Source organism: Corvus hawaiiensis, chromosome 1 (assembly GCF_020740725.1).
Source record: "Corvus hawaiiensis isolate bCorHaw1 chromosome 1, bCorHaw1.pri.cur, whole genome shotgun sequence".
NCBI classification, from domain to species: Eukaryota; Metazoa; Chordata; class Aves; order Passeriformes; family Corvidae; genus Corvus; species Corvus hawaiiensis.
Window position 1 is genome coordinate 61,630,776 of NC_063213.1, and position 26,082 is coordinate 61,656,857.

Here is a 26,082-nt window from a genome sequence, read left to right on the forward strand (position 1 = left end):
TGAACCAATCCAGGACCTGGAAATTTAACGTATCTTAGCATTAGTCAACATATTGTAAGAATTATTCATTAAAACTGTGAAGGATTACAGTCACACTGGTAAGGTAAAAAAAAAAAAAAGATTTAGGATCTTGTTACCAATCCCTCAGCCTTCTACTTCATACAAATAATACTGCCTGTGATTTCTTATTAACTGCATTCTATTTAAAATCCTTTCTTAAAGTCTGGTTTGCAAACTTTTAATGGGTATATTAATTAGACATCATTAATAGCTCCAATATCAGACATGAATTTCTGTTGTCTCTTAAACCAAATATGATTAACTTCACTCATCCTCAAGGGCATATTTTTTCAAAATTAGCAAGCACAAGAGTATCAGCTATTATAGTATTAAAAGTGTCATTTTGTGTATGATTTCATGTGCAGGTCTAGACCAGCCTAAAAAGCACCTGGAATCTCATGTGTTTTACACCAATATCCTTGTGGGACTGATGACAGAAATCAAATGGAAAATGCCACATTTTCAGCCACATTTCCTATATTCTAAGGTAAGCTATCTGTAAGAGAATTATCTCACCTCAAATGGACCTTTTTTAAACATAACAGTGTGCTTTGAAATACTGCAGAAGTCCTACCAATGATGCTGAAATCTCTACTATAACGGTGTATGAAGTACACAGTCCTTGATCTGCAGAAAGCAATTTTTAAAAATGCCATTGAATGTTTCCTTTCATTCCTAAAATTTCAGCCATTTAGTTAGCCTTTAATACTTAAAATATCATCAAGAGCCTGGAAAACAGAAAACTATGCTGTTCCTAGCTCTTTTGCCAGATTTTTGCTTCACTGCTTCATTGAATCTCTCTCGCTATTACTGCAGCAGCTGGCAAACTGTGTGCTGTGCCCAGCAGGAAAGCCCTCAAGCAAGCCAGCGTATCTCAGGCAGCCAGCAGCTACCCTGCTGCACGTAGTTCAGCAACACCCATCTCTCACTCTCTCCAAATGCTACCAAATAGCCTCATCACTCCTGTCTGCTCTTGATATATTTGTTGTCAGCTTGTAGACGTTCTCCACAATCTAGCTCAGGTTCTGTACACAGTTCCCCAAGACTTCCATTACAAGCATAGCATAATCACAGATGCCGGTTGTTTGGAGTTTTTTGTCACAGCATTAGACATTCTGTGTCCAGTTCTTTCACTTGTCCTGACAGAGCCACCTTACCTTTGAGGAAGTTAAGTAATTTATGGAAAGTAGGTCAGCAAATGAAACATTCCCAGTGAATGAGGCTATTATGGAGGCTGGTACTCATTCAAAGGATGGTAAGTCACCTGTTGCTTTTCCTGCCAGTGCACTCTCCATGATACAGAGGGTACCATCTCTTTCACACACCGAGATTATTCTGTTCATGACATTGCATTAAACCCCATGTAATCAGAATTAGAGCTAAATATTCAGGCCCATCTGAGAGAGTAGCCACAATGCCATGCATCTTCTCAATTGTTTACACTCCTGTCTGCTCCTTCCATATGACCTAGTAGTCCCCAGCGCTCAATCAAATAAAGGTGAACACAACAAAGCATTCACTGCTCCCCGTCTGCACAGGACAGATGATGAATCAAACTTCTGTCACACAACCCCTCCCAAAGGGAGAAGTCAGGGAGTGATCAATTGGTGCTTCATCAAATGAACCTCTTGTCCTCCCAGCTCCAATTCGTCTGATTGTTTTCCATTAAATATCAAAGAACTGTTGACCTCAACTTTTAAACTTCAACTTTCAGCATTGATCAACGGTAAATAATGGACAGGTCTTTGACAATGTATTTCCATGCTATATCAATTTTTCTTCAGCTGGTGTACCAAGTCACAAGGATGCAACTTTGTCCCCAGAGACCACAGAGGTCTTTGAAGTTCCTTCAAACTGAGAGCGATCCAGAACTTTATAGATCTAAATCATCTTCTGATTGGTAGGGACATCAAACAGTTGCCAGACAACGTCTGGGACCATTTATACAATTTTAGGCAAGTCACTGCACAGCTCTCAAGCTTTCAGAGAATTAATTAATTCAGGATAATATCGTCAGCTTAGAGCTGAGAAAGAAAACATCATATTTTTTGAGTGTGTTATAATTTCCCAGGATAGCAGGAAATCAGTGGGCAAGAAACTAAAGCTAATTTTGAATGAGGCAACATGTAAAGCAAATGCCTATATAAAATAAGATAGTGAATAACTAGTGCAGCTATTTAAATATTTAAGCCTGGGAATCAACTGTGATAAGAATGGGGAAAAAGAGATACCTAAATTTTTCTATGTTAAAACTTTTTTTGCTGTAGGCATTTTTCGTATTGCACAGCTTCATCTAGTGACATCCAGCTGTTTCATCACTTCAAAAAGAAATAACACATCTTCAAAATCAAGTCCCTTCCCCGATGAGCTCAGTCACACAAGAGAGTGGGGGATACTTCCTTGCCTTTTCTCACACTACAGATCTTCATATTTTTAGCAAGTTCTCATTTTCTAAGCAACAAAAAACCAGCCTCCTTGGCAGCCTACCTTCCTTGTATGAACCTTATTTTCAGCAGGCAAATGTCCATCCAGACAGAATCCCTAATTTCTTATGCTAATACTGAACCTCTACAAGCAGACAACAAGGAGCTTTTTTTGTATCAGTTACATTTTGGGGAAACATAGCCTTATTTTATACACCAGGGCCTCAGGCTTGCTTATATTAGCTTATATTGTGGAGGAACTTGGCCTAGTAATTCCCAGTGTTGGCTCATCATTGCTAAACTATAAATGGATATCTTCTGTTTGGCTGGGTGCCCAGGCAGCTTTCTTTTAAATTCTTAATCCCACTTAAACAACATGTTCCTAATAGAAACAAGTGGTGGTTTCCACACAGTAACTAAAGTTACTAAATAAAGCACAGCTACCACCAATTACCTTCTCACCAGCATGACTCACCAAAATGCTGGGGGCTAAGGGCTATCTGACCATTCTGTTTCTGATGCTGATACTCCTGCTTTTCCCAGCGAGCTCGTCAGCTCTCTCCCTCAGACAATCCATAAGAACGCTGTATTCTGCATCGCCCTTCTTGGCGCAATGAGCTTGCGTCAGCCTCAACTCACCACATCAATCCCACCTCCAAATGTACCCTAATCCGTTTATGAATCTCGAGCTCCTTGGAGCCTTCCAGATGTCTTCCCCAATATTCAGTTTTTCTCTCCTCAGAGACTCAAAGAATTGTGGAATCATAGAATGATTTGGGTTGGAAGGGACTGATGCCTCGTTGGGACCACGTAGATCACCTAGTTTAAATCCCCCCCACTGGTGACAGGGACACCTTCCACCAGACCAGGTTGCTCAAAGCCCCATTCAAATGTCCTACACTGCTCACATACCTTATGGGTGGGTCTTATTCTTCTTTTTATGGCTGCAAAGAGTCCTGTTGTCATGACAACTTTATCCCCACAGCTATACCCATTCTGTCTGCTGTGCTTCCATTAAAAACTATCCCAAATCTGGTGCAATTAAATTGTTTTGTACTGGGAAAAAAAAACTAGTACATCAGACAAAGCAAAGAAGGAACACAAAAGAAGGGTAGTGGATAAGTATATATACATCAAAAAGGCTGAACAATACTTGAGGAGAGAAGTCAAACATATACCTATTATAAAAGAAATACAGTCCTCTCGTCACAAATATACTTTCTTTCAGCTTGTTCTTTCACTAATAAAATACATAAATACATAATGGCATTGCTGAGCAATAAAAAAACCCAAACCGCTCTTATCCATATACTTTGTAGGCCGTAAAAGGGGGGCCCAGGTTTCCCAATCTATTTTAAGACTTCCTAAGGTATTTCAGACATGGGGGAATAGAACACTTGTATCCGAAACTTTGATTCTTTTCTACAGTACAACTTATAGCCACATTTGCTACAATACCCTAACTTGTTTATTACTAAAAATTTTGTTTGAACACTTAAACAACTTGGTAAGTCTTGATCACACTTGCACTGATGAATTTTTGTGGCTACTGCTAGCAAGTACCCCAACTATAATTTAGGAGAGCCTCATTTGGGACATTAATCTTCAGAAAGAATAACCCATCTCTAAATTCATGAATAAGCTCTATTTACTTCCATGGTTAATGGATTGTGTAAATACTTATCTATGAATGATTTCTTTAGTTAGGGCCTTGTTTTCTTCACAGAGGGATCCTGAACCATTCCCATGCCTCCACTTTGTTTCTTCTTTTCTTGCAGCCAGAAATGTGAAGGACATCCAGGTCTTCTGGCCAAGCACTGCTGGTGTCACCTGGGACAGACTGCATGGACACAACAGAGAATATGGAAGGTTCACTTCACCGGGGAGCTGCAATAGCACTGATGTAGGGGTACAGCCCAAACTTTAGCTCCTCATTAAACAGATTGCCAGAAGCTGATCCCCAAAGCATAGATATGCTTTCAAACCCTAAATATTTTTAACATGGACTCTTCTTCCAGTTCCAACACAGTATCCACTCATTCCGTTCTTTTTTGTAATAGTTTTTGCCTGTTGAACACTTTAAATAATGCAGTTACTTATCTGTTTGCCTGCAAAAAATAATAAAGAAAAGGTTATAGAGATATGGCTACCTCTAAAGGTCATGTTAAAATTGAGAGAGAATACAAAGAGACTGCGACTTTTACCAGAATGTGGGAGAATACATGTACATGAAGGCTGCAAATATTTCAGTTGAGTGGATTTTATTTTGCATTCTATCTGGTTTCACTTATATGATAATTGAAGGAAAATTGTGATAGAAAATAGAGCACTTTCCCATGCTGTGTCTAAAGCTTTTTTAATGATTAAATGTCATCATGTCTCAAGTGTACCAAAAATACTGGTGAAAGTCATCTTAATTTTTAAAAACAAATATGCATGAGAACTGGTTGTAGCTGGACATAGTTTTGGATTAGAGCAGGTCTGTCACTAGAGTAAGTTTTATTGTGATTTACCCAAGAGAGTTTGTATTAGGTTCTTCAGGAAAAAGTAAAGACAAAAATATTTTTAAGTCTTCTACTAAAAGATTTTTAATTTTTTTTTTTTTGGCTGAAACACCTCCTCTGTGTGGAAGACTGGCCAATCACTTGTTATTGTTACAAGTGAAAATATCTCTAGGGACATACACATATCTCCTGAGAACAAGAACCAATCTCTGCTCTCACTCCAACAGCCGTACCTTTCTTTTATAAGTGAAGACAGAGTTGGCCCTTAATAACAAATGAAGGCAAGGCAAAAAAAATCAGTGAAAAGCAAGCAGCTAAGGACAGCACAAAAGGGGAAAATGTCCACAGAAAAACTTGTCTCACTTGTTCTCCAGTTGATGTTGCCTAATCAGGAAGTTTCTCCCATTCCTAGTGACTTAACTGTGGGTGAATTAAGAACCTGTCTCCACTTCCATATAATGCACTAGCCAGTTGTCAGGTATATATATCAGTGCACATATTTATACCTCATTTAAATATCCAGTCCTAACTGAAGCAGGCAGCTTTAATTGCTGAGTTTCCATGTATTTTACTGTGGCATTTCAATGTTCCTTTTAATTTGGTTCTGGATATTTCTGTTGCCTCAGTTTCCTTGCCAATTGGGACAATTTTTTTTAAACAGCAAGTCCTCAATAAAATAATGAAACCTGACTTTTATACTCCCATTGATCACAACAAAGACCAAGTCAGTTAAGTAATTAAGAGATTGCTATTTTTTTATTGCATTTCATTAATTTTAGAACTCAATTGTGGTACTTTACAGGAGATTTTGTTCTTTTAGCACATGCATTCAGAGACTGTTTTATAAATTTCCTCTGAGCTTGGATTTCAGAGGTTTCTATTCCCACCAAAGAATTCTCACAAGATTCCTATTATCTCATTTTCTCTTTTTTTTTGGCCTTGCACTTTGACCCTGGCATTCTCAAAAGGACACTTTGTTTTTTACATTAGGCTTCTACCACAGACTGGTTTTCTAAATAATAAAATAGAGTAACTTGCAGTCCATACTTGTCCAGAGTCCGAGAGACAGGCTCCACAAGCCAAATATATACAGTGGGAAAGTATAATTTAAAATGTTCCAGACTAAACATTTTAAAATCAGACAAAATAAATATTTCAAAGCACTAACCTGAAAACTATTGCTGGAGCTTGATGTTGTTACTGCTGTAGCTCCTTGTTAAAATATCGTGAATTTTTAATGCTTTCAGGCATCCTACAGATAGCACAAGCAGTATATGTTGGCTCACAAATTACTTGCTGTCCTTCAGCACAACCTACAATATCCAGTGCTTTACCTTTGAAATTAGGAGATTCTGTAGTTAATAGAAAGTCTACCTTTGCTAGGATCAGTTGTTTACTTTGCTATGTGTGCTATTTTGAACAAGAACTTCTAGCTATATGAAATAAGAATGCCAGGCTCAAGATAGTAGTAATAATAAGAATTATTATTGTTTTCATTCTGTGCCTTTCGTTACTCAAAGCTCCAAACCATCAAAACCTGGGTGCAAGGAGTTAGCTGAAGTAAGGACTCACAGCAGGACAGGTTCACCCTTTACAATAAGACACAGCTGCTTCACCCAGGTATTGGATTTTCCAAACCTCTAGGATTCTACCTTTTTGGACAGGCTCTCACCAGGCTCAGAAACAAATATATATATTATCAAAATACATATGGCATCTGCTGCATTCATTAGACTTTCTTTCTCTTCTTTCAGAGGTTTGAGTTTTTTGGTTGTTGGTTTTGGATCTTTTTGGGGTTTTTCAGTGGGGTTTTTTTGTTGGTGATGCTTTTTAGTTTGGATTCGGGGGGGGGGGGGGAGTTGTTTGTTTGTTTTTCTTTTTTGTTTGTTTTTTTTGGGGGGGTTGCTTTTTTCATCTTTTTGGGGGGGGTGTTTTGCTTTGGGGGGGAGTTTGTGCATTTTTTGTTTGGGTTTTTTGGGGGATGGAAGGATGCTAGCTATAGGATTGAACTTGGTAGGGTATTCAGCTCTACAGGCCACCTAATAATTTATCATTCCTTAACCTTCAGCATGAAGATATGACTATGTCCCATGCAGAAATGGTCATGATATTAAACAGGAAAGACTTTACAGATTTTTTAGGGCCTGTATCCCAAGAGAATCACCTGCCTAAACATTAAAACCAGTAGTGTAGATAAGGAAGTATTAAATCTGAATTTACTATTCTAACCGGAAAAATGAGATTTCTTTTTTAAAAAGAAAAATAAAAATGTCTTACTGCTCAGGAGCCCAAGAAAAGCTGTGATAAAAATGTCTTGCAATTACACTACTGTAGATCTCATTTTCAGATTATTTCATTTTCCAGCAGGAAGTGTGTCATGGGCTCTGTGTCACATAGAAGTAAACTGAGACATCACATAAGCTATTTCTAGAGCCTTCAGAAGGATCTGAAGGAGTCAAACTTCTCTCCTCTGACCAATGGGACCATCCCTAGTCTGGCACTTTGTTTCCCAAGTTGCTTTATCCAGCTTACATTGGGAGAAAACATTCTGAAACAAGTGAATGATTAAAACATACAATACTCTTGTCAGTGAGGAATAAGCATTGCACACTACTACTGTTATTATTATCCCTTCCAAAATTAAAAACTGAGCAAAGTACTTCTCAGTCAGTAAGGCATGAAATCTTGGATTCTTTTCTAGCTTTACTCAGAGATTCTGTTAGCAGAGGGTTTATGTACAAAAGCATCACTTACCCTTTTAAAGCTGACTCTGATAACCCCACTCAGGTAAGATTCCAAGAGTAGAAAAAAAATTTGCACCTTGGATCTACTGCCATGGCTGACATATTTCTAAGAAGGAAAAGAGAAGCAAGTGTTGGCTCTGAGTTAAGATTCAGAGGCAGGAAAGCAGGCCACAAACATGAGAACACTGCATGCTGAAGCTAGCAACGTTTTATAAATTTCAATTAAGTGTTGAACACCAAGCATCCAGCACAATTTGCAGTGGTAAGCCCAAGAAGCTATGACACAGAGGGAGACAAAAACTGTCCATTTTTATGAGAAAAGTTGTTTTACAGTATTTAATTAGATCTTAATAGGGACCAGGTCATAAAGCCAAAAGAGTAACATGAATTATGGAATTATCTATACGCCAATAGAAAATAACAGAATTTTATTTTAACATACAAAACCATCCTGCAACATCACCAGTAGGACAAGATATTTTGTAACTCATTGCTGGGTGCAAGTGAGGGCTATACAATTTGTGCATGTCTGTGTGTATGTACTTTATTATTTGCATAGTACAAAACTATTCATTAATGGGACTATATATAACATAGTTTTTGAGAGCCACTAGAGAAAACATTTGCACTGCCCTCATATTTCCTGTTTTCTGAATCAAGACTGGCATTAACAGATTACATAAATTTCCAGGATCTGTTAGAAAGCTATTGGTTGATATGTGACACATGCATAGTAAGGAAGACTTTAAGAACAATAAATGAAGTATTTTTCAGCTGTCAAAAGCAAGCAACAACCTGACTCATGACTCCTCTTAGAGTAGCTAGTTACTAGTGTCTTCTTCTAGAACAAGTCCCTGTGTGGACACTCAGGAATAAGAATATTGTCACAGAGGGTTAATACAACCCATACTCTCACCCCTGGAAAAACAAAATAAAATCCTATTACGTCTTTGCAGCATTTATTTCACAGCAGCTATTTTGTAGATTCCCACTATAGTGGTGTGACCCTGGCTGGATGCCAGGTGCCCACAAAAACTGCTCTGTCACTCTCCTCCTCAAGTGGACAGGAGAGAGAGAATGTAATGAAAGGCTCATGGGTTGAGATCAGAATGGGGAGAGATCACTTACCAGTTACCATTAGGGCCAGAACAGACTCAATTTGGGGAAATTAATTTAGTTTATTACCAGTCAAAATCAGAGTAGAATAATGAGAAGTAAAGCAAATAGTAACAACCCCATCAGAAAATTTCTAACAAGCCCAAATATTCCTGGTATGAGAAGCACTTACTATATGTCTTTCTCAAATGCAAAAGGTATAATTTAAATTACATATTGTAAATAACTGACGAGAAGAAACATGCTACATGGACTTGTCCATGGTTTTATGAGAAAGTTACAAACGTGGTTTTCCACTGTGCTGCCAAAAGCAAATTGGCCATACGCACACCAAGTCAGCTACTGATGGACTTGAAACACATCCAGCATTGCACTAGAAAGCCTTAGACTTAAGTCACAAAATTCTGAAAAGCAAAGGTATACAGCAGTTGCTGCTAAGGGAAATGCCACCTACTCTACCACTTAGTACAACACCACACACCCGGTCTGGTAAAATATTTGATCTGAATTGTCCTTTATATCAAGGACAATAGAGAATATATGCATGCCATAGAACCAGTCAACACCAAGTCACTTCCACCCACATTAAATCCAGAGCCTGAACTCCTTGAGGAGTCACTGCAGGGACACTGGTGCTGATGAGACATGGCACAGAAATAAAATAGACACACTTGAGAGCACTGCACAATGCTCCCAAAGTCATGCTGGTCAGCCTATACAGCTACTGTGCAATACTAAAAAATATGGTGGTCCAGATCTGCACTAAAGGAAAGATCTTAACCTTGTTCTCAGTCAAATGTGATGTGGCCACTACAAGGCCAATTAAACTGCCTCCACAGTGAAGGACTCAGGTTGAGGGAGCTTAACTCAAGAGCAAACAATATTTACTTTTAAAAGAACCCTTTTCAACTACCAAGGCAGAGAGTGGAAACAGGACTTACATGTGAAAGGTAATACATTTCCACTTCTCACATGAATAAAATCACACAGGACCAGTCATACCTGGCATATAAACTTCTGGAAGTTCCTTCTTCCACCTTTCTAAAATATTTACTGTGTCAGAGTGCTAATCCATGTTTTATACATTCACTCTCCAAAAGGTCTGGATTTTCAGCCTGAGACCTTTCCTTCTTTTCCCTAGGAAAAGTGCATATTAAGAAAAAATTTCACAATTAATCTCTCAAAGACAAATTATTTCTAATATTTTAAAAGTGAAGGGTAATCTCCTATACCTTTAGATTTGGTGAGATGCAGAGACACACCTGAAGGATTAATATGACCATATAATTCCAGATGAGGTAGTAAAATTCCATTTGCTTTAAGAAGGGACTGTGTGTCAGTTTTCCACGTTCTTCTAATGAATATTTCATATGGGTTTTAATGCAATGCAAGAGCAGATCTTAATGTAGGTAAGTGTAATGGATACAGGATAGCGCATTACTGATGAAAAGCCAAGTAGATGTAGCCAAAGGGAAGAAAGTGCCCCTGTGGAACTTAAGCAGCTCCAGGAAAATTAACAGTTCAGCAAGCTTTACTAAGTACTATGGAATTCTCCCCTGAGTTGTTACTGTTGAAATACATTTTCATGTTCTCCATCAGCCATTTCACTTTGTTGACTGAATGAGATGTTTTGCAGTCCTGAATAAAAAAGAAAAGAAAACCTAACACTCCTTGTCTATAGTTTCACTGCATTCATGAAGGATTCTGGATCATCCCATCAGGAAAGAACACAGACACCACTCAATTCTACACAGTGTAAAATTATTACAGATTTTCAATTAAGGGGCTAAGGATATTTCATAATTTTTTCATAACTAATCAAATTAATTGCAGTTGAGGGACATTTCCTTTGGTTTGCAAAGCATTCTCTGCATCTGCCCTGCAAATCCTTTATTAATTTGAAGCTAAGGAAAGGCAGAACTCGAAAGTACCCACTACTGCATGGAAGATGTGCAAATGTAGCTGATGTTTCATGTTTTCTATTCAACTTCAAGCATCTGAAGGAAGGATGTTGGTTGCCCTTTGTCACCATGGCTGCCTAGGTGTACATTTACTGATCAGAGTATAGAGGCTGAAAAGACAGAGACTAAAAACAACATTTCATGAAACACACTAGGTATTCCAAGACTAAAATGTCAATTTGATGTGGAGGGCATTTCATTTTTTTGTCATCTTAGAAATATGGCCGGTTTCCCTCTAATTGCTAAGAATAAACTATGTTGCAATTTCAGTGAAAGCCTCAGGCTTTTGTCATCTACAAATGTGTTTGAAGTTTCCCAGAATCCAGCTGATATCTTGTACTCCTATTTTGATTAATCTTAATCTGACTAAAAAAAAAAAAGCTGTTTCACCTTATGCTTTTCAGACTTTAAAAATCTTGCTCATGGTATATATGAGATTGCACTAACAAACACAAGCACAACTCAAAGTCCAAACTATACCTCATGGAGATGGAATAGACTGTTTCCCTAATCCATTTGCTACAGCTCACACTCTAGAAGACTGTAAGGGATGAATAGTAGGGCTCCTTCCACAAAGCACAGGGAATTGACCTCGGCTGCTCTCCTATGAATAATGGGAGCTCCTGCAGCAAGGTGATAGCAAACATAGTAGTATAGCACTTTGTAGCTCCCACTCTTGAGCAAGGCAGGGAAGGAAAAAAATAATTCAGCCCCAAAGACATTTGCTGGTCTAATTTTTTTCCTCTTCTTTTTCACAGTCCCAGCATAGTTGTAGTAATGAAGTATTTATTCTGGTGCAGCTAGCAGTCCCCTAAACATAAGACTCACGTCATTAGCAATTTTCAGAGCATTAGAAAAAAAGAATGAGGAAGAGAAATAAACAGTTCCCTTCAATAAATTGTCAAACCTAAATGATTCATTATGCACAGCTTCTATGAAGACAGTTGCTGTTATGACATTGATGGCATTCATAAATACACAGGTACCACTAAGAGGTGATGGATGTAGTCAGAACATTGTCCTTCATCATTTCCACTCCCCTCTTTCATTATTCTTCACTTTTTAATTATGACAGCAACTATTTAAAGGCAGACTCCTGTTATAATCAAATCATCGTATTCTGCTTTGGAGATTTCATAGGGGGTTCCAAGAATGTTGGTTTGACTAGGATGAGATAAGTGTGTTTTTGCCTCCAAGCACTCTCTGCTTGGTGAGTTCCTCCCTTTCTAGACATTTTCCTGCTCAGCACCTCTACAGATACCAGTCTATGAGATGGAAAACAACGAAAGAACATATTACTCAGAGTGAAATTGTCTCTGGTGTCCTTTTTTTCAAACTGTGAAAAATGAAGACCAGATTTTCAGTTTTAGCCAATATTCAGACAGAAAAAGGAGAAGGTGGTAGCAGGGGCATAGAGTGTATCATAGTATCTCTTCTCCCTCATTTTTGTTTTCTCTGTATAGTCAAAAGCAGCTCAGTCTTGTTCAGGCTAAAGGGGGTAATGCAAGACTGAGCTTAAAACCGAGGTTCACAGATACACCAATGTGAGAACTGCTGCATTCTGGTTATAATTGGTCTTAGCTAAACTGATTCCACTAGAAAATTTTCCTAATAATTCAACAGTTTGATCCAGTACTGTAGTCTGTGCCTAGAATCTCACAGCTTTAACATTTCAGTGTGCTAAATGCAGAAATGCTCATGGTACCGCTTGAAAAGCAAGCTGCCTCCATAAAATACCTCACTATATTGGAGGAACCAAAGCCGCCAGAACACCGAGATCATGGAAGATCTGGATCTCTTTGAAAATGCTTTGGAATAATTCGGGGGTTTTTTGATTTTTCTTATCTAATCCTGTGATGCTCAGCTTTGTTCTCAATGCTCTTGCAGTCTTCAAAATCTATCATTGATCGTTAGGGGCAGAAGAGTAGGTTTCCAGCTGCTAGTGGTAAGACAAATTTTTATCAAAAATAATTGAACCTTGTCAGGTACCAAGGAATTCCACTTTCTCAGAAACCTTATTGGTCTTAAGTTCAGGTGACAGCCACAAACATCACCACTAATTTTCTGGCTTCTCAAACACACAATAGTCAACTTCTCATAGTCAGCATTTAATAGCTGACACTGGTGCTCCCCCAAACTACAACCACATGTTTTATGCATAGGGAAAAAAAGCAAAACAACTGTGCTACATAAGAAATCATGAACTGTTAAATATTTTTTAAATCACTTTTGGTTTGCATTTGCCCATTGTTCCCCAGTGGTGCAAAACATCATTAAGCACCTACTCCTATCATCAGGCTAACTTATCACTGGTTTCAAGAACCATTCTGGTCACACATCTCTTTGCAGATTTAATAAAGGCATAGTGAAATGCAATAGAGGACACAAATACAGCTAGAAAATGATACTTGCACATGTAAAATAAATTACACGGATGGCATGCTCCATATTGAATCCACATAATTTTTTGTTGAGGAAAAGAAATCGGAAAATTGTCTCCTAACTTTTTTTTTTTAAGTGTTCCACAGCATAAAAATAAACCAACTAAAAACCCCCCCAAAAAAGCATTCTGTCTCTTTATTTGAAAGTTTACTTTTAAAAATTTTTCATTCCAAGATTATTATATATTCTCTAAAGAAATATTGAATCATCTAGCCAAGCAAGAAAATAATTTCTACAGAAAAAGTGCAACCAAAAAGTTTCTGACAACTATTACAAAATGATAGCAGTAATTTTATTATAATATATTTTAAAAACTCCAAGAACCCCAACAAAACAAAACAAAAAACCCAACCAAACAATGGGAGAAGATATATTTGAATATGCTATTATGCCTTGGCTTTAGCATTCAAGCTCAAGGACAAACAAGAACAAAATTTCCATATATAGATATATACTGTAAGCTAAAAATGCTGTGGTACATAACATCCTTGAGATGGTTAATAAGACCAGCATGAGAAATCTGCACCACAGGGTAAAAACTAATGATTGACAAATACTAAGCACCAAAAGGACTGCATATAAAAGGGGAAAAAGCAGAACTTGTTGACAAGTGAAGAGCAGTGAGAGGAGATGAGCTGAACAAATTTTTTTTTAATGAGGTGTTAAATAGATCAGCTCTGGAGGTTGGATAATGACCGTGCCAATGATTTGGCCATGGATGTGAAAAAAGCTCAATAACATGACATTTGGGAAACTCAGGAGAGCACTGAAACATGAGATAGCTTCTGAGAAAAAAGGTGAAGTTCTTCTGCCACTCAGAGAACTTCTAATGATGCTAGGGTTGCAAGGACTTGGCATCTCGTTAAGGTAACACGGTTTTAAAAAGCAAGTACAAATTTAAAGAGAAAAAATCCTACTTTATAGAAACTCCCTCACTTCCAGAGAAAAATTCTGAAAGTGCAGCTTTTCCTTCCTACATATTACCGTTCCATTCTATGTCCATAACTGTAGTGGATCTCTGGAAAACTGGGGCACCACCAAGTTGGGTCTACCAAAAAGGCAGTACCACATTAGAGCAACATGCCAATGGAGCAGGGGAAGAAGAGTAAAAAGAACAAGCAGCACTTGCTTCACTGAGTATCAGAATTTAAAAAAAAAAAAAAGAAAATCAGCCCTATGGGAACATTTTCATGAGAAAAAGAGCAAGCAACAGAATTGTCAGGTTGTACCAAAAAAAAGAAAAAAAAAAAAAAAAAAAGGAGTCTAAAATAGCTAGCTAGCAGTTGTTTGAAGGAACATGACAGTGACAAAGGCAGAGGAAGTTTGTGGTGGGTGTTCAAGGATGGCAAGGAACAGGATATGTTTACGTGCAGAGATGCTAAATATAAACTCCAAGGTGCAGCAGAGATGAAAGACACGTCATCAACAGCATCTGTAGAAGGTCAGGATGCAGTATAAAAGAGGGGAAAAAGACATAGGCCCCGATTCACACAGAAGATGGCAAAAAGAGATTTTGTGCCACTTCCCCATGGTTTTGCTGGGCAAATACGTAAAAATACATAAAAGCTGCCCTTGCAAACTGAAGTTTTATTTGTACCAGAATCACAGACAACATAAACTGAAGAACTGGTGACCCATGATGCAAAAGCATTACAAAATTTAACTTGTATTTTATGGAATAAATGTTCTATTAAAGTCAGTGCAACTGTAGCTGACTGTAGCTGCTCATCAGAAGAGATGAATAGAAGTAATAGGGTTTCAGATTTGTCATTTTTTTCCTGAGATGGAAATCGAAATGGTTCCAAATTCTGAGAATGTCATCAAACACTGCCACATAATTTGAAGAAAGGGCTGTATAAATACATAAGGTAAAATTTTCATTTAAGTAGAGCTTGGGATACTGCTGGCATGACAACACTTAAGACCGAGTAAGAAGTTTCAGTTTAAAATTTTATAGTTTCATGGCCTGTGAGTTATATCATATAAAGGATACCACTAAAGGAATTGTTATGCTGTGTTGCTACACAACAGGTAGGCATGGAAATCCATGCTGTGATGTAAAATTATTAAAGAGGGTTATGACCACATGATTTAGTCCTTTGCTTTGTTTCACAGATGACCAGTTGATAGTCAAAACTCTGTTCATCAGCTCCTCAACACAGACACTTCTGTTCATTACCTGGTGCAGTATGGTTTTAATTGATCAAGCTGCTGGATATTTAATTCAGCAGATCATCCATTTCTGACCACAGTTCTTTTCAAGTCAGCTTCCTGAGTGTTATTTTTCAGGTGAAAATCCAATGGTCCTTGTTTCAAGTGATTGTGACAGTGAAATCCATACAGAAAGCTCAAACATAGACAGTCTACCCTTAACTGCTTGTTTATCTTGTGCATCACAGCCTCGTTTAATCAATTGGCATTGATTTAAAATGCAGGGTAATCTCAAAGGAGAGAAGTAGGGTAGATGGGCAGGTATAGATCAGGGCAGGAATGACAGCACAGTTCAGATCTAGTTTTATAGACGTCCTGTGGAGAAAGAAAGCACAGAGAGCTGGGGAATTAGCAGGATGAGCAGACCAATTTTGTTCTTTCTTCTGCTACTGCACCCTTCTTGGCAATTACAAACAATTAAAGCCTACAAAAGCAGACTTTCCTGCTCTGTGTTCTGACACAGGATTTTCCATGTCACCTGGAGCTCCAGCCCAGCAATGCTCACTCTGGCTCAGTGGTACACAAAAGAATCAAAAAATTCAAAAGACAGGAGGAGCAGAGGAATAAGAGGGAGATGTTAAGGAAAAGAAAAAAAAAAGAAGGAACAGCACATAAGCCCAACAAAAAAGAAACAACAGAAGTTTTCAATTTCCATTTCAAATAGACATACAGAATATTTTCCCAGGAAGCATGTTTTCATGGGCCACCTGAAAAATATATGTGTTTTATTTTACTATTATGCCATACAATCACCAGAATGTTCTGTGGCCAGAGGAGATTGCAGCATGAAGTAGATAATGAGGTGCAGTAGTTAAGCAATAGTCAAGAGTTTTAGGGGCATTTTTTTTTAACTGCTCTTAATCAAGACACAGAGACCAGCAGATGGGCCACCTGTGATGAAAGGCAAGTAGAAAAACTGAGCTTGCCATTGTTCTTAAAATTGTTATGCACATATCTGACAGCAACTAAATTAGATCAAAGCAGAATACAGAGGGGATCACAAAGCAACAGCCACTGAAGCAGGAAAAGATGTGAAAAGAGCTACAAGCTAACTAGCACAGGGACATGAAATGGGTACTGACCAAAGCTGTGAAACAGCAGAACCCAGCAGTATCAAAGACATTGTTTATTTCAGAACTACAGAAGAAGTGGAAACATGAAGGTGTGGCATGAAAGAAAGAGATGTAATAAAGATGTAACATTGAGAGTCTCTTGCAGAATTAAAGTTACAAACACCCACCAGGGGAGATAAGACACTTTCTGTGCTTTCACTTGCTTAAAAATTATTCATAATAAGGAAACAGGTTTTGATACAATAAAAAGCAGTCCTGCTATTATATATGGAGAGCAGAAGTGGAACTGGAATATCCTTTTCCTTTCCATCTGTTGAGTCATTAAGCTCCAGAAACTATTAAAAACAGTTATTAGAAACAGTTATTAAGTATTAGAAACAGGTATCTTTGACCAGTCTTGTTTTTCCCATTACAAGCTGCTGTCATCCTAGTGATCCAGATATAGTGACTGAATTATTATTTGTACACCAGTCATACTCACCCAAGGCCAGACAGCCCTATAGAGAGCTCAAGAGAGCTTGGATATTCCTCAACACCAATCCCTCTGTCAGTGGGAGAGTCAGGTAAGCCAAAGGGCTCTCTCCAGACCATCAACATCAGGTCTAGATAAAATCACGCTGTGGATGTGACACCTCCGTGGCTCTCTGGAAGGGAACTCTTAAGAGGTTTTCCTATCTTCTAAACAAACAAAGTCCAGCTAGTACAATCACAGTCTTCATTTTCTAAACCAAATTTTTTTCTAAACCAAGTGCACGTGGTCACATGTCAATGAAAAAAAAAATCATCAAAGAGAGAAGAGGCCTTTCTTATGGCAACAAACTAGCTCAAGCTTTCCTGGATAAATTGGAGGTGTGGTGGTGGAAGGAAAAAAAGTAGGAGTAACATTCTACTCCTCTCTCTTCATTTATTTTCTTCAAACAATAAATTCTTCAGCCTTCTTTTACCTCACCTCTTGCTTGAATTTACAGAAACTTCGACCAGTGTAAAAGCCACAGCGTCACTCACCTCTCCTAACACATCAGAAATAGCATCAGCTGCCTGTCCTGCCTTCTCTGCAGCTGAAACAGCAATGAGGTGGCAGCAGAAGAGCAAACAAGATGGATGGGAAATGGCTCTCTGCTGAAGTCTGTAGTGCCATGTCAGGAAAAGTTCGAGCAGAGGATGTGGGGGTCAAGGTTCTTCCCTGTGACCTGGCCTTCCTAGGGGAAAATATGTAGTGGGTAGCTGTGTACATGTGTAGCTATTAGAAAAAGGTACTGTAAATTGTTTCCTTTCTGTCAGATTAATTGTCATGTGCTTTATTTAGGAGCAACTTAATCACACAGGACATAAAAATAAATGTGTGTTCAGAATCTCAAATTATTCTCAAGTCCAGCTCAGCCTGCTGTGAGGCTACAGTTTCAATCACGAGATGTGTTTCTCTTCAACGGATAAATTTGCCAGACATTCGGTGGAAAAAAATTCTATTAAAGCACATAGTCAATCTGTAGGGAACCTGGCCTTTGTTGACATTGGCTTCAGTGAATTAAGGGACATCGATCCCAACCTCACCAGTTTTTTTAAGACTCCGGTTTTACAGTGGATTTGAGGAAGCATTTGCTAGTAAGTCTGAAGTTGAAAAATAAATAGGAATCTATGTGCTTGCAGTGAAAAAGAGGTACAAAATGCAAATGATAGGGATTTTTGAAAGAAGTTTACACTGAAATTCTTCCTTCTGCATCATGACCAGGGAGGAAAAGAAGAAAAAAAGAAAAAAAACCCAAAACCCAAGCAACCAAAAATCTGGAGGCTCCTGTCCTGAATGTGAAATATGCAATAAAATTTCCCATTAATTCCCATATTGAGCATGAAATGGTTCCTTCACATTGAAAGAATGTGTAAGTATACTCAACAAGAGTTCTGAAAACTATTACCAAATTATTTTTTCACATGTCAAACAGTGAATTCCAAACTATATTTGGAGAGCTGGATATGGCTTCATCTTTTTATTCATCCTTTTAGTACCATCAGAACAAAACAGTGTCAAAACACCTTCCAATTTTCCCATCTAAAGTGGAGAATCTATCTTGAAAGCTGCCTTGCAGAAGAGATTAATGTTTCAATGATAAACCAATATAACTGCTTAAAAATAACACAGGCATGTCATAAAAGTATCACTGTTTAAGTGTTTAATTATTTTTAACTTAATTAAATGACCTTAAACATTTTACAACAGAAATATGGGAATTTGGTTATTGTCAGCATCAATTCTACCATTACCTTAAAAAAACCCATGTATGTTGCAGATTTCTGAGAAAGGATGAAGCAGTTATCAAAAAGAAAAATCCTGTCTTGGAAAAATGTGGACCCACAACAATAGACTCTCAACTGAAGGAACTTATCTTTTAATGAGATGGTGTGTGCATAACCTTTTGCTGCTTTAGAAAGTGTGGTCTCATGCACCTGGAACTCCCTACATGGCAATGGGACTCTCACTATTCCCCCCCTTCACAGCAGAACCATGGGAACTGAAAAAAGAATTCTACATACTAGAAATGTTACTACATTATTAAGAAGAAAAATGCTTCACAGAATGTGGAAAGATACTCTCCAAAACCATGGAGAGTTGGCTTCTCTTTCTTGATGCTTGTATAAAAAGTATGCTGGAGATGAAGGCTATGGCCCAATTGTACAAGACCTTAAACATGACAAAACATTCAAAATTGGTGTAAAGAGAAGGCAAAGACAGAAGAAATCGCTGGAAGTAGCAAGACAGTTTATTCCACTGTCTTTGATCAATGAGAAACAAGAAGAGATAAAATAAGGTACAGTCCTTGGGAATATGAAACACTGCTCCCATACTGAATATTTATTCTAAAGCTTGGTTTTTAACAAAATCTTAACTGAATCAGTAAGTGTGAAAAATGGCATGGAACATCCAGAAAGAAAAAATAAAAGTGTGGTTTTAGGCTTTTTTCATTTGTATGCAGAACTAAATATCTCAAAGTATATTTTGCTTCTGTTCTCTCTTCCTGTTTTGTCCAAAATATGAAATAAGAAACCCAAGCTTATTTATTTAAGACTGTTTGAATCTCAGAAAATGCTGTTCTCAGGATGTGGCAGTTCATATTCTATCAGAAGAGGCTTGCCTATTCCTGAAGAATATCTCTAAACACAAAACAGAAGAGAAAAGCTAGGAATAAAACAACAGGAAGGATACATGCACCACCGCCAGTGGTAGAGAGAAGAGATTTCAAATGCAACATAGTGTGCCAATCACCATCACAGCTTTAAAATTAAGTAAAGCTGCCACATCTCCCATTCTGCCATTACTTCTCATTAAAAAAATCAGTTCCGATATTTTCTATTTTATTTGTACATATGGCAGAAGTGTGAATTCCAAACAAATGAGGAACGCATTGCCTGCCTTCCAAGAGACAAATGAAAACCTGGACACTTTAAAGCTGGCATGTATTTTTCTCACACCTGAAAGCTAAGCGAAAAATCCCCTTTTACATCACAGCTGACCCACTTCTGCGCAAGGAATGTTAGGTGATAAGAAGTCCATCATGAAAGACACATCTGTTGGCATTCTTTTAAGTTCCTAGCTGAAATTCTGACATGGGAATATGCTAAATGTATTAGCAAAATATAAACAAGTGGTAGAACAGAATACTCTTTTTAATAATATTTTAAATTAACTACATGCTAATGACACACACAGAATGAAGACTGCAGTTAACAATTAAACAATGAAACTATTTTGAAGGGCAGATATGCTGTGCATCAAGGTCAATGCATTTAAATAACTAGACAGCTCATAAATCCCAGATAACAAACATCAAATGAAAGCAACTTAGTGACTATGCTGAAGTAAATATTACTGTCAGTTGTTGCTTCATTTTCAGCAGTTCTGTGTATTTGGATAGTGTGGCATTTTCTTGTTACAGAATCAAAACAAAATTTTGAACTAATTCAGTGACATAATTTAGAAACATCTAGTGCTTTTGGATTTCCAGCTTTTTGTTCAAGGTATAGCCACATCACGTGATTGAACACTCCCTTTACAGTGAACAATTTCATTTCTACTTCTTCTCCTGTGTCACCACAAATCGAGGACATGAAATTACTGTTGTTTTTACCAAGAAAATATTTCTAAAGGAACTTCACTGCATAAAAAGGGGACCGTAACAGAAGTCAGGAATAGGCATTTTGATAGGCAATGATCTTACCTAATATGCAGGACTGAAAAAGTGGACCTACACTCCTCAGAATTACAAGCCAGTCAGTGAAATGACAGCTGTATAACTTTCATTTAGTACAATTTTGTAGCCTATTCACTTTAGCCAATGCTGAATGGTTTTAGGAAAAAATTACCACTCTCTGCATTTTCTACCTCATCCTAATCTAGAACAAACAATCAATTGCAAACTTGTAAATGATCCTGTGAAATGTTTCTAGAGAGTTGTTTAAAATCAATTCAGAATTGCCCTACAAACAATATGAGAAGATACTCTTCCTAACATTTGACTGTTCAACTTCTAGATCTAGCTCTAAGCCAGTAAGATTGGAAAAAAAAAAAGAAACCTTTTTTAATCACTGCATATGTTCCTACATATTTGAACTCCTAACAGATATACCATTTAAGCTTGTTTTGAGTTTGCATTTTCTTGCTGCAAAGCTGATTAAGCTACACTAACAAACCAAGCCCTTATGTAAAACTCACCTTGAATTCAACAGGGGTTTAGCACAAAGAGAAAATTAAAAACATGGGCCTTAAAGCAGGGGGCAATAAATATGTTTGCGCATTATACATATATTTATGCATAAAACATTTTTTGCCACTTTTTGGACCACCACAGAGGTTTACAGGAATGGTCATTAGGCCAGAAAGAAAGTGCTGCATTTCATAAGCATTTTCATCCTATCAACTTCATGCAATTTTGTGCTCCCCCCTATTGATGATGAGTCTATGAAAAGACATAGTGCATGCTGGACAAAGCAAACTTTCAGCATTCACACTCCGTTAATTAATTCATCACCTAAAAGCTAAGTATTGATTTTTTAATGGCTCTACAAATCTGTTTAAGCTACTATGATGTAATTAAGAGGACGTGTGTTTACTGTAAATTATCTAACATGTACAAGGGCTGTGCATTCAGCAATAACAAAAATTTTTGCTCAGACAACAGGCAAATTGACTGTTGAAAAATATTTTCCCACTAATTTTATAAACTACTGTGATTGTTGTCAAGATGAATTTTTAGAAACCTCCTACATCAGTAAAAATAGAAAGATATGATACTCCTTGGTTTGAAGGGAACAAGAGATCTTGTGCAAATCCAGTGGTGAGGAATCAGCTTCTTAACATAAGTGTCCACAGGGTTGGTGAAATAGAAATCTCAAGCCAAGCCTTACAGGAAAATTAGTGTACTATAGTGCATGAACTCCTTATAAAACATTCTATGCAAAATGCTAGCAAAATTAGGAGCAAAGTCTTAGTTTCCACAGATGGTGTCTGATTATCTGCTAAAATCCTACTTTAAATTCAAAGTAACACATGAAACTGATATTGTCTTCTTCCATTAGAAGTATGGAGACTTATGGTTAAATGCATAATGATGTGCAACATATGAGTGTGAGCAAACCTGCAGCCAAGGGAACCACTGACATGAAGACTATATAAACAATAATTAAGGAGCAACCTAATAAACAGCAGACACAGCTTGTTGCAAATACAAGTAGATTTCTTACCTTATGTTTACACTGCAAAAATGAAATATGCTTCGTACATCATTATCACTGCCAGGAAAAAAAAAAGTATATGAGGGGGGAAAGGAAGGGAGTTTAAACACAGATGCTAAATGAAAAATTCAAGATTTTGTGCTTTTTGGAGCAGGCAAAAATTATGCCAGGTAAATCTCTGATTGATACAATAAAAACCTTTCCAGTATGGAAAGTTCCATGAGATCTTGACTTCTGACCAATGGCCTCTACAACATTTTCAACCTGAGAAGACATCCTGAAGATACCTTTACCTGCAAATCCCTAGCTTTTCAGTTACTGTTGGAAAAAAAAAAAATTCTAGGCATCTATACCTCCACGGTCGAAATGTGGCATGCATATTTTATTGTCCAGTAGCCTCCAGAGGGAGGACTTCAACACTTCTGCTGAGAATAGTTACTATTATTACTCAGTTTTCTAATGACATCCAAATGTTAATGGGAGAAGGGAGGACATTTGAAGGTATTTATCATGCAGAGATAAAAAGACATCAGAATAATCTGTCTGTGTCTTTTGATAACATTAATTAGCAGTGGAGCTAAGTTAGATTTTTTAAAAATAAAAAATGCACTAGAATTTTGTTCTTCATAGCAAAAATGAAGAGATTTCTAAATATTTAATTACAAAATCATGAAAATATTTTTTTCAATGTCACATTTTGGATGAAAGAAGGACTTTCCCAAAGGTATACTAATTTATTTATTTTTCTGCTTTGCTTTGCAACTGTACTGAAGTTTTGCATAACCAGCCTTTTTCACCAAGGCAATGTTCCATGCTTACTGGTGGAGGCAAAAGAGGAGATGATTTGTACATCTGTACGGCACAGAGGAGACAGACATCTCAGTACTCAGAGCCCGTTCTCCTCAAGTGTTGGGAGAGACACTGGCCAGATAAAAGAAGCTAGAAGACAATGGAATAGAAGAAAACATGAAGGTACTTATTGTATGTATGCACGACATAAAGTGTGAATCAATAATTAAAGAGTTAATTATCTCACCAGTTATGGGTACAGGCTTGGGATTAATCCCTGCAGATAGAAGAAGAGGCAGTTATGCTCCCTCCATGCAGCACAAGATAACCAGCCCTTCCCTGGCTGCACAGATGGGGATTCACAACGGTGCTGTTCTCCCAGAGAGTAAATAATTTTGAAATCATGAGTGGCAACTGCAATAACCAGTGGCAATGCAGTAATGTTCTACACCTCTGTGTATCCAGACTGAGAATCCTCTAACAGTGATCACAGTGTAGCATTAAAGCACCCTTCTGCAGAAAACCAAAGTGAGTAGCATTAAGTAAACCATACTAATTTGCTCTCTCATCATTGGTGTACACTGAAAACTTTTATTTGTGCTATAGAAAGTGAGCCATGGATTTAATGAAATCTTAATAGGTCATCTGGAAATCTGAAAGACACGATCTGAAAGTCTGAAAGACAATGAAGATAATGTCCTCAGAGCTCATTGACAAAAATTCATAAGGAAACAAAACTCACTAGTTTCATGGCTTACAGAACATTTAGTTAACTATGGGATGTAGTTGTTGAGATTCCACTCTTCTTTCCTGAAGACAGAAACTTGGACTGTCAAACACAGTTTCCTATGACAGCAGATGAGAGCCCACAGCAGAATCTGGCTTTGGTATTATATAACCCTTGAATTAAAAAAAAAAAAATAAAGCTGGTTTTTGCTCTGTATGTGACATTCTATGTATTACGCACTATTGCCAACCTCAAGCTTTTGAAAACCATGAATCAAACCACAAAACATCATGAGATTAGCTGTAACATGAGTTACTGAAAAATAAATAAATACATTTGTGTGGCTTATTTGTCTTTTAATACAGGGTGAGCTCAGGTCATGCTTTTGCAATTTTCCTTCACAAATACCAAGGCTACAGATCCAATTTTTTTTTTTTTTTTTTTTGCCAAGTTGATTTGAGCTAAGAAACCATAAGACTTGGTAGCACTAACACTTTTCAAACATCATGCCTAGCTACATCGACCATGAGGGACTTTCACTTCCACCTCCTCAGTGGTAGTGAAGGCCAATTCAGTGATTACTGGGATACAGCTTCAGCAAAGGTCCCAGCACATGGTGAGTGCACAAGAGAGTCTCAACAGCAGCAATAGGTCTGTGGGAAACCAAAGGATATGTGAGAACCTAGTGACCAGGGTATCCTGCCACCAAACAAGTACTCACAGTCATGGTTGGAACAGATGCTCACTCTCACAAGACACCTCACCTCCCCACCAGCTGAGTGCTAACCACGCAAAGAAACTCTGTTAGGCAAAGGGAGTGGAATTTCAGCCACAATGTCTCATTCCAAAAACATTTTTCTGCAATTAAGATTCAGTCTTCCCAAAATATTTGGGCATTCAAAAAGAAAACACAATCTCTACCCCTAGAAACTAAATAGGTCAAAGTCTAAATATGTAGAGGTAAATTGCAGGTTATTGCATCATGTTCAGTTTGTGGGGGGAGTTCCCACCTTCTCATGCCACAGACATAAACCTTCCCTAACTCCTGCAGGCTCCTAACACTTTTTCTTATGGCTAATTTTAATTACATCCATACAGAGCACATAACAATCAACTTTTTGTTTAGCTGCTCCATACTCAGATTTTTCAGACTCTACATTTAAGTCTAGGATGTTGTAGGCATTAACATGCATCACACAGAGCCATTCCTATGCTTTCTCCTGTACTCCTTCTTGGGTGGCAGACATAAAAAATAGTTTTGGGGGATGTTGAAATTAAAACTGCTCCACAGAGGCAGTTTGGAAAAGACTTAGGAAACAGTTTATAGTGGGGCCGGTTTTTTTCCTTTATTACTTTTTGTGAGGGTAATTTCTATTCATCAGAAGAACCAAAACATTCTGTGGGAATGGGCCACACCTTTTCAGCTATGTACAAAGCATCTTCTCAAAGTAAGGGAGATCATTGCACACAGTGAGAGCTGATCACAGTGTGATCATTGCACACACTGCTGAGGGAAGCTATCTGGAGCATCCCACTGAAAATGACAGCTTTGCCTCATTCAGAGTGGGAGCTTAAAGCTGAAGCAGCATCCTAGACACTGTTTTTATTCCTAGCCTACAGAGTCATTTATAATTTCAAAGTGCATCAAGGAAACTTCTGAGGTTTTAAAAGCTTAGCAGGATAAATTTTCCTTTTCAACTCTCATAAACAATTAGTTTGCAGATTGTCAATTTAAGATATTTACAAGTTTTAGGATTTATACAACTATTAGCCATCCCTACTTGACAAAAGTTCAGTACCAAAAGACTGGGTTGTGATTTGGAATATTTATTCTAGAAACAACATTAAGAAACTGTTTTTCTCATGTTGTTCTAGCTCCTGAGTTCTAGAACTTGCTCTTTTGCACCCATTTAAGTTCCAGTTTCAGGCTTACATAGAAACCTCCTATTTTTAAATCTTGCAGTTCCCCACTACATTTTGCAGCTGGACTATTTAACCTAAAGGCCAAATCCTGCATGCGAAAATTATTTAACTTGTGTGTCTTTTTAACTTGTATTCTTTGACACACGGCCTAGCACTCTACCTCCCAATAGCCCTGTGTCCACTCTACCACTGTGTGCACTGTCTGTCACAGTGATAAAAAGGCAAGCACTTGCTGTTTTGTGTCAAGGCTGTGGACAGATGGGTAGCAGGAGTATATGGGCATGTCACATCTTGGGAAAGCCATTAATCTCACTTATCTCCCATGGCTTGCTTTCATAGTAGATTCGAGAAGCCCCTGTGCACGATTTCAGGTGTACGACTCAAT

The 26,082-nt window shown here is 37.7% G+C and overlaps 1 long non-coding RNA gene across 1 annotated transcript; it reads right to left on the minus strand.

The window, feature by feature from the left end:
* Nucleotides 1-4,167: 4,167 nt before the first annotated feature.
* On the minus strand, nucleotides 4,168-23,346 carry LOC125327861. Its single transcript, XR_007204402.1, has 5 exons — nucleotides 23,295-23,346; nucleotides 23,078-23,197; nucleotides 22,268-22,315; nucleotides 7,742-7,837; nucleotides 4,168-4,323 (listed from the first exon to the last, which is right to left on the minus strand). It is a non-coding gene; the product is annotated as an uncharacterized LOC125327861 (long non-coding RNA).
* Nucleotides 23,347-26,082: the final 2,736 nt, after the last annotated feature.